Here is a 7671-nt window from a genome sequence, read left to right on the forward strand (position 1 = left end):
TAGTAGTGTTGAAGGCAGTCAGTTTTTGTTAACTATCATGACCAACACAATGTGATCCATATTACTTCCATATTGACAGAAAATATATTCAGGCACAGGCTCCCACTAGAAGGTAATGAGGAAATTCAAATGCTGTGAACATCTTTTTAAAGCCTAAAGGAATGATTGTGAGTTTTACTTATCATATAAATTGGTCAAATTATGCCGTATGCCGGAAGACTTGCTATTTTTTTCTTCAGTCTCGGCAAGGCAGAAGAATTCTGTGGTGAAACACTGCCACTGCTGGTCATTCAGTATAATCTGCAGATGGAAAAGTCCACTGTTAGCACAATTTTTATAAAGGGTAAACAGATCAATTTTTATAAAGGGTAAACAGATCAATACTATGGAGTCTATATTATTGTGAAAATCAACAGCTTATTTGAAAATCAAATCCTAATTTGTGTTTTTAACCTCCCATACTTATTTGAATCCCACGCCTCACTTGCTAACACTCTCTAAACAACTGTAGCACATACATTGGGACATAGAAATATTGATCTTTTTGTCAGCCAAGTGGCAGTGAACCCTTCTCAATTCATTTGTTATAGGATATTGTACACTGGTAGCAATTAAGCCAGCTGATAAGTTGAGAGAGGAAGGGTTATGCTGCAGTTAATGGGAATAATAAAAACGATGAATAGCATATTTACCATCATCATTTTAGCAAATTCCTACCAGTTCAGCAATAGTAAAGTTGAGACTCTTATGCTCAAACGTACGTTCATACAAATTCAGAAGTCTCAAAAAATGCCCCAATTTCTTTCATCTTAACATCTTAGTTTGCAGTAGGGCATCCTATCTACCCTACTACTCATTTAATTACCAAGATAAATGTATCCTACTGCTTAATAGGCAACAGAGCGGCCCTCATGTCAGACAACATCTTGTTTTTGCTTTACAATGTCAGCTTGCTAGGCAACAGAGTGGCCCTCAGGTCAGACAACATTCTTGCTATAGCTTTATGATGTCAGAGCACCAGTGGACCAATTGTCCTTGTGGAAGCTGACCACACAGGAGGATGAGATTTCGGAAGTTATGCAGTGGGTTACTATCTGTGTTTGTAAGGCAAGTAGGAGGGGGAATGGTAAAGTACTCTGAACCACTCAAATCATAGGGGCCTTTTTTAAAGTGGGTGGGGATACAAAAATAGAGATTATCCTTAATACCAATCCATCTTGAGTATCAGAGCCCAACATGCAAAGTGTAGGGGAAGAGGTTAAATGAGCTTTCTTCCGTGAGAAGGAAACACTATCGTTGTAAAGTGAGATAGTGCATTTCAACCTCAAAGGCAGCAACTTCCTCAAATGGAACATTGCTAGCACCCGGATCTAAAGCAGGCTTTAGTAGTGTTGAAGGCAGTCAGTTTTTGTTAACTATCATGACCAACACAATGTGATCCATATTACTTCCATATTGACAGAAAATATATTCAGGCACAGGCTCCCACTAGAAGGTTATGAGGAAATTCAAATGCTGTGAACATCTTTTTAATGCCTAAAGGAATGATTGTGAGTTTTACTTACCATATAAATTGGTCAAATGATGCCGTATGCCGGAACACTTGCTTTTTTTTTTTCTTAAGTCTCGGCAAGGCAGAGAAATTCTGTGGTGAACCACTGCCACTGCTGGTCATTCAGTATTATCTGCAGATGGAAAAGTCCACTGTTAGCACAATTTTTATAAAGGTTAAACAGATCAATACTATAGAGTCTATATTATTGTGAAAATCAACAGCTTATTTGAAAATCAAATCCTAATTTGTGTTTTTAACCTCCCATACTTATTTGAATCCCACGCCTCACTTGCTAACACTCTCTAAACAACTGTAGCACATACATTGGGACATAGATATATTGATCTTTTTGTCAGCCAAGTGGCAGTGAACCCTTCTCAATTTATTTGTTATAGGATATTGTACACTGGTAGCAATTAAGCCAGCTGATAAGTTGAGAGAGGAAGGGTTATACTGCAGTTAATGGGAATAATAAAAACGATGAATAGCATATTTACCATCATCATTTTAGCAAATTCCTACCAGTTCAGCAATAGTAAAGTTGAGACTCTTATTCTCAAACGTACGTTCATACAAATTCAGAAGTCTCAAAAAATGCCCCAATTTCTTTCATCTTAACATCTTAGTTTGCAGTAGGGCATCCTATCTACCCTACTACTCATTTAATTACCAAGATAAATGTATCCTACTGCTTAATAGGCAACAGAGCGGCCCTCATGTCAGACAACATCTTGTTTTTGCTTTACAATGTCAGCTTGCTAGGCAATAGAGTGGCCCTCAGGTCAGACAACATTCTTGTTTTAGCTTTATGATGTCAGAGCACCAGTGGACCAATTGTCCTTGTGGAAGCTGACCACACAGGAGGATGAGATTTCGGAAGTTATGCAGTAGGTTACTATCTGTGTTTGTAAGGCAAGTAGGAGGGGGAATGGTAAAGTACTCTGAACCACTCAAATCATAGGGGCCTTTTTGAAAGTGGGTGGGGATACAAAAACTAGAGATTATCCTTAACACCAATCCATCTTGAGTATCAGAGCCCAACATGCAAAGTGTAGGGAAAGAGGTTAAATGAGCTTTCTTCCGTGAGAAGGAAACACTATTGTTCTAAAGTGAGATTGTGCATTTCAACCTCAAAGGCAGCAAATTCCTCAAATGGAACATTGCTAGCACCAGGATCTAAAGCAGGCTTTAGTAGTGTTGAAGGCAGTCAGTTTTTGTTAACTATCATGACCAACACAATGTGATCCATATTACTTCCATATTGACAGAAAATATATTCAGGCACAGGCTCCCACTAGAAGGTTATGAGGAAATTCAAATGCTGTGAACATCTTTTTAATGCCTAAAGGAATGATTGTGAGTTTTACTTACCATATAAATTGGTCAAATGATGCCGTATGCCGGAACACTTGCTTTTTGTTTTTTCTTAAGTCTCGGCAAGGCAGAGAAATTCTGTGGTGAACCACTGCCACTGCTGGTCATTCAGTATAATCTGCAGATGGAAAAGTCCACTGTTAGCACAATTTTTATAAAGGGTAAACAGATCAATACTATGGAGTCTATATTATTGTGAAAATCAACAGCTTATTTGAAAATCAAATCCTAATTTGTGTTTTTAACCTCCCATACTTATTTGAATCCCACGCCTCACTTGCTAACACTCTCTAAACAACTGTAGCACATACATTGGGACATAGATATATTGATCTTTTTGTCAGCCAAGTGGCAGTGAACCCTTCTCAATTCATTTGTTATAGGATATTGTACACTGGTAGCAATTAAGCCAGCTGATAAGTTGAGAGAGGAAGGGTTATGCTGCAGTTAATGGGAATAATAAAAACGATGAATAGCATATTTACCATCATCATTTTAGCAAATTCCTACCAGTTCAGCAATAGTAAAGTTGAGACTCTTATGCTCAAACGTACGTTCATACAAATTCAGAAGTCTCAAAAAATGCCCCAATTTCTTTCATCTTAACATCTTAGTTTGCAGTAGGGCATCCTATCTACCCTACTACTCATTTAATTACCAAGATAAATGTATCCTACTGCTTAATAGGCAACAGAGCGGCCCTCATGTCAGACAACATCTTGTTTTTGCTTTACAATGTCAGCTTGCTAGGCAACAGAGTGGCCCTCAGGTCAGACAACATTCTTGCTTTAGCTTTATGATGTCAGAGCACCAGTGGACCAATTGTCCTTGTGGAAGCTGACCACACAGGAGGATGAGATTTCGGAAGTTATGCAGTGGGTTACTATCTGTGTTTGTAAGGCAAGTAGGAGGGGGAATGGTAAAGTACTCTGAACCACTCAAATCATAGGGGCCTTTTTGAAAGTGGGTGGGGATACAAAAATAGAGATTATCCTTAATACCAATCCATCTTGAGTATCAGAGCCCAACATGCAAAGTGTAGGGGAAGAGGTTAAATGAGCTTTCTTCCGTGAGAAGGAAACACTATCATTGTAAAGTGAGATAGTGCATTTCAACCTCAAAGGCAGCAACTTCCTCAAATGGAACATTGCTAGCACCCGGATCTAAAGCAGGCTTTAGTAGTGTTGAAGGCAGTCAGTTTTTGTTAACTATCATGACCAACACAATGTGATCCATATTACTTCCATATTGACAGAAAATATATTCAGGCACAGGCTCCCACTAGAAGGTTATGAGGAAATTCAAATGCTGTGAACATCTTTTTAATGCCTAAAGGAATGATTGTGAGTTTTACTTACCATATAAATTGGTCAAATGATGCCGTATGCCGGAACACTTGCTTTTTTTTTTTCTTAAGTCTCGGCAAGGCAGAGAAATTCTGTGGTGAACCACTGCCACTGCTGGTCATTCAGTATTATCTGCAGATGGAAAAGTCCACTGTTAGCACAATTTTTATAAAGGTTAAACAGATCAATACTATAGAGTCTATATTATTGTGAAAATCAACAGCTTATTTGAAAATCAAATCCTAATTTGTGTTTTTAACCTCCCATACTTATTTGAATCCCACGCCTCACTTGCTAACACTCTCTAAACAACTGTAGCACATACATTGGGACATAGATATATTGATCTTTTTGTCAGCCAAGTGGCAGTGAACCCTTCTCAATTTATTTGTTATAGGATATTGTACACTGGTAGCAATTAAGCCAGCTGATAAGTTGAGAGAGGAAGGGTTATACTGCAGTTAATGGGAATAATAAAAACGATGAATAGCATATTTACCATCATCATTTTAGCAAATTCCTACCAGTTCAGCAATAGTAAAGTTGAGACTCTTATTCTCAAACGTACGTTCATACAAATTCAGAAGTCTCAAAAAATGCCCCAATTTCTTTCATCTTAACATCTTAGTTTGCAGTAGGGCATCCTATCTACCCTACTACTCATTTAATTACCAAGATAAATGTATCCTACTGCTTAATAGGCAACAGAGCGGCCCTCATGTCAGACAACATCTTGTTTTTGCTTTACAATGTCAGCTTGCTAGGCAATAGAGTGGCCCTCAGGTCAGACAACATTCTTGTTTTAGCTTTATGATGTCAGAGCACCAGTGGACCAATTGTCCTTGTGGAAGCTGACCACACAGGAGGATGAGATTTCGGAAGTTATGCAGTAGGTTACTATCTGTGTTTGTAAGGCAAGTAGGAGGGGGAATGGTAAAGTACTCTGAACCACTCAAATCATAGGGGCCTTTTTGAAAGTGGGTGGGGATACAAAAACTAGAGATTATCCTTAACACCAATCCATCTTGAGTATCAGAGCCCAACATGCAAAGTGTAGGGAAAGAGGTTAAATGAGCTTTCTTCCGTGAGAAGGAAACACTATTGTTCTAAAGTGAGATTGTGCATTTCAACCTCAAAGGCAGCAAATTCCTCAAATGGAACATTGCTAGCACCAGGATCTAAAGCAGGCTTTAGTAGTGTTGAAGGCAGTCAGTTTTTGTTAACTATCATGACCAACACAATGTGATCCATATTACTTCCATATTGACAGAAAATATATTCAGGCACAGGCTCCCACTAGAAGGTTATGAGGAAATTCAAATGCTGTGAACATCTTTTTAATGCCTAAAGGAATGATTGTGAGTTTTACTTACCATATAAATTGGTCAAATGATGCCGTATGCCGGAACACTTGCTTTTTGTTTTTTCTTAAGTCTCGGCAAGGCAGAGAAATTCTGTGGTGAACCACTGCCACTGCTGGTCATTCAGTATAATCTGCAGATGGAAAAGTCCACTGTTAGCACAATTTTTATAAAGGGTAAACAGATCAATACTATGGAGTCTATATTATTGTGAAAATCAACAGCTTATTTGAAAATCAAATCCTAATTTGTGTTTTTAACCTCCCATACTTATTTGAATCCCACGCCTCACTTGCTAACACTCTCTAAACAACTGTAGCACATACATTGGGACATAGATATATTGATCTTTTTGTCAGCCAAGTGGCAGTGAACCCTTCTCAATTCATTTGTTATAGGATATTGTACACTGGTAGCAATTAAGCCAGCTGATAAGTTGAGAGAGGAAGGGTTATGCTGCAGTTAATGGGAATAATAAAAACGATGAATAGCATATTTACCATCATCATTTTAGCAAATTCCTACCAGTTAAGCAATAGTAAAGTTGAGACTCTTATGCTCAAACGTACGTTCATACAAATTCAGAAGTCTCAAAAAATGCCCCAATTTCTTTCATCTTAACATCTTAGTTTGCAGTAGGGCATCCTATCTACCCTACTACTCATTTAATTACCAAGATAAATGTATCCTACTGCTTAATAGGCAACAGAGCGGCCCTCATGTCAGACAACATCTTGTTTTTGCTTTACAATGTCAGCTTGCTAGGCAACAGAGTGGCCCTCAGGTCAGACAACATTCTTGCTTTAGCTTTATGATGTCAGAGCACCAGTGGACCAATTGTCCTTGTGGAAGCTGACCACACAGGAGGATGAGATTTCGGAAGTTATGCAGTGGGTTACTATCTGTGTTTGTAAGGCAAGTAGGAGGGGGAATGATAAAGTACTCTGAACCACTCAAATCATAGGGGCCTTTTTGAAAGTGGGTGGGGATACAAAAATAGAGATTATCCTTAATACCAATCCATCTTGAGTATCAGAGCCCAACATGCAAAGTGTAGGGGAAGAGGTTAAATGAGCTTTCTTCCGTGAGAAGGAAACACTATCATTGTAAAGTGAGATAGTGCATTTCAACCTCAAAGGCAGCAACTTCCTCAAATGGAACATTGCTAGCACCCGGATCTAAAGCAGGCTTTAGTAGTGTTGAAGGCAGTCAGTTTTTGTTAACTATCATGACCAACACAATGTGATCCATATTACTTCCATATTGACAGAAAATATATTCAGGCACAGGCTCCCACTAGAAGGTTATGAGGAAATTCAAATGCTGTGAACATCTTTTTAATGCCTAAAGGAATGATTGTGAGTTTTACTTACCATATAAATTGGTCAAATGATGCCGTATGCCGGAACACTTGCTTTTTTTTTTCTTAAGTCTCGGCAAGGCAGAGAAATTCTGTGGTGAACCACTGCCACTGCTGGTCATTCAGTATTATCTGCAGATGGAAAAGTCCACTGTTAGCACAATTTTTATAAAGGTTAAACAGATCAATACTATAGAGTCTATATTATTGTGAAAATCAACAGCTTATTTGAAAATCAAATCCTAATTTGTGTTTTTAACCTCCCATACTTATTTGAATCCCACGCCTCACTTGCTAACACTCTCTAAACAACTGTAGCACATACATTGGGACATAGATATATTGATCTTTTTGTCAGCCAAGTGGCAGTGAACCCTTCTCAATTTATTTGTTATAGGATATTGTACACTGGTAGCAATTAAGCCAGCTGATAAGTTGAGAGAGGAAGGGTTATACTGCAGTTAATGGGAATAATAAAAACGATGAATAGCATATTTACCATCATCATTTTAGCAAATTCCTACCAGTTCAGCAATAGTAAAGTTGAGACTCTTATTCTCAAACGTACGTTCATACAAATTCAGAAGTCTCAAAAAATGCCCCAATTTCTTTCATCTTAACATCTTAGTTTGCAGTAGGGCATCCTATCTACCCTACTACTCATTTAATTACCAA

The sequence above is a fragment of the Lissotriton vulgaris genome, unplaced genomic scaffold (assembly GCF_964263255.1).
Source record: "Lissotriton vulgaris unplaced genomic scaffold, aLisVul1.2 SCAFFOLD_376, whole genome shotgun sequence".
Lineage (NCBI taxonomy): Eukaryota > Metazoa > Chordata > Amphibia > Caudata > Salamandridae > Lissotriton > Lissotriton vulgaris.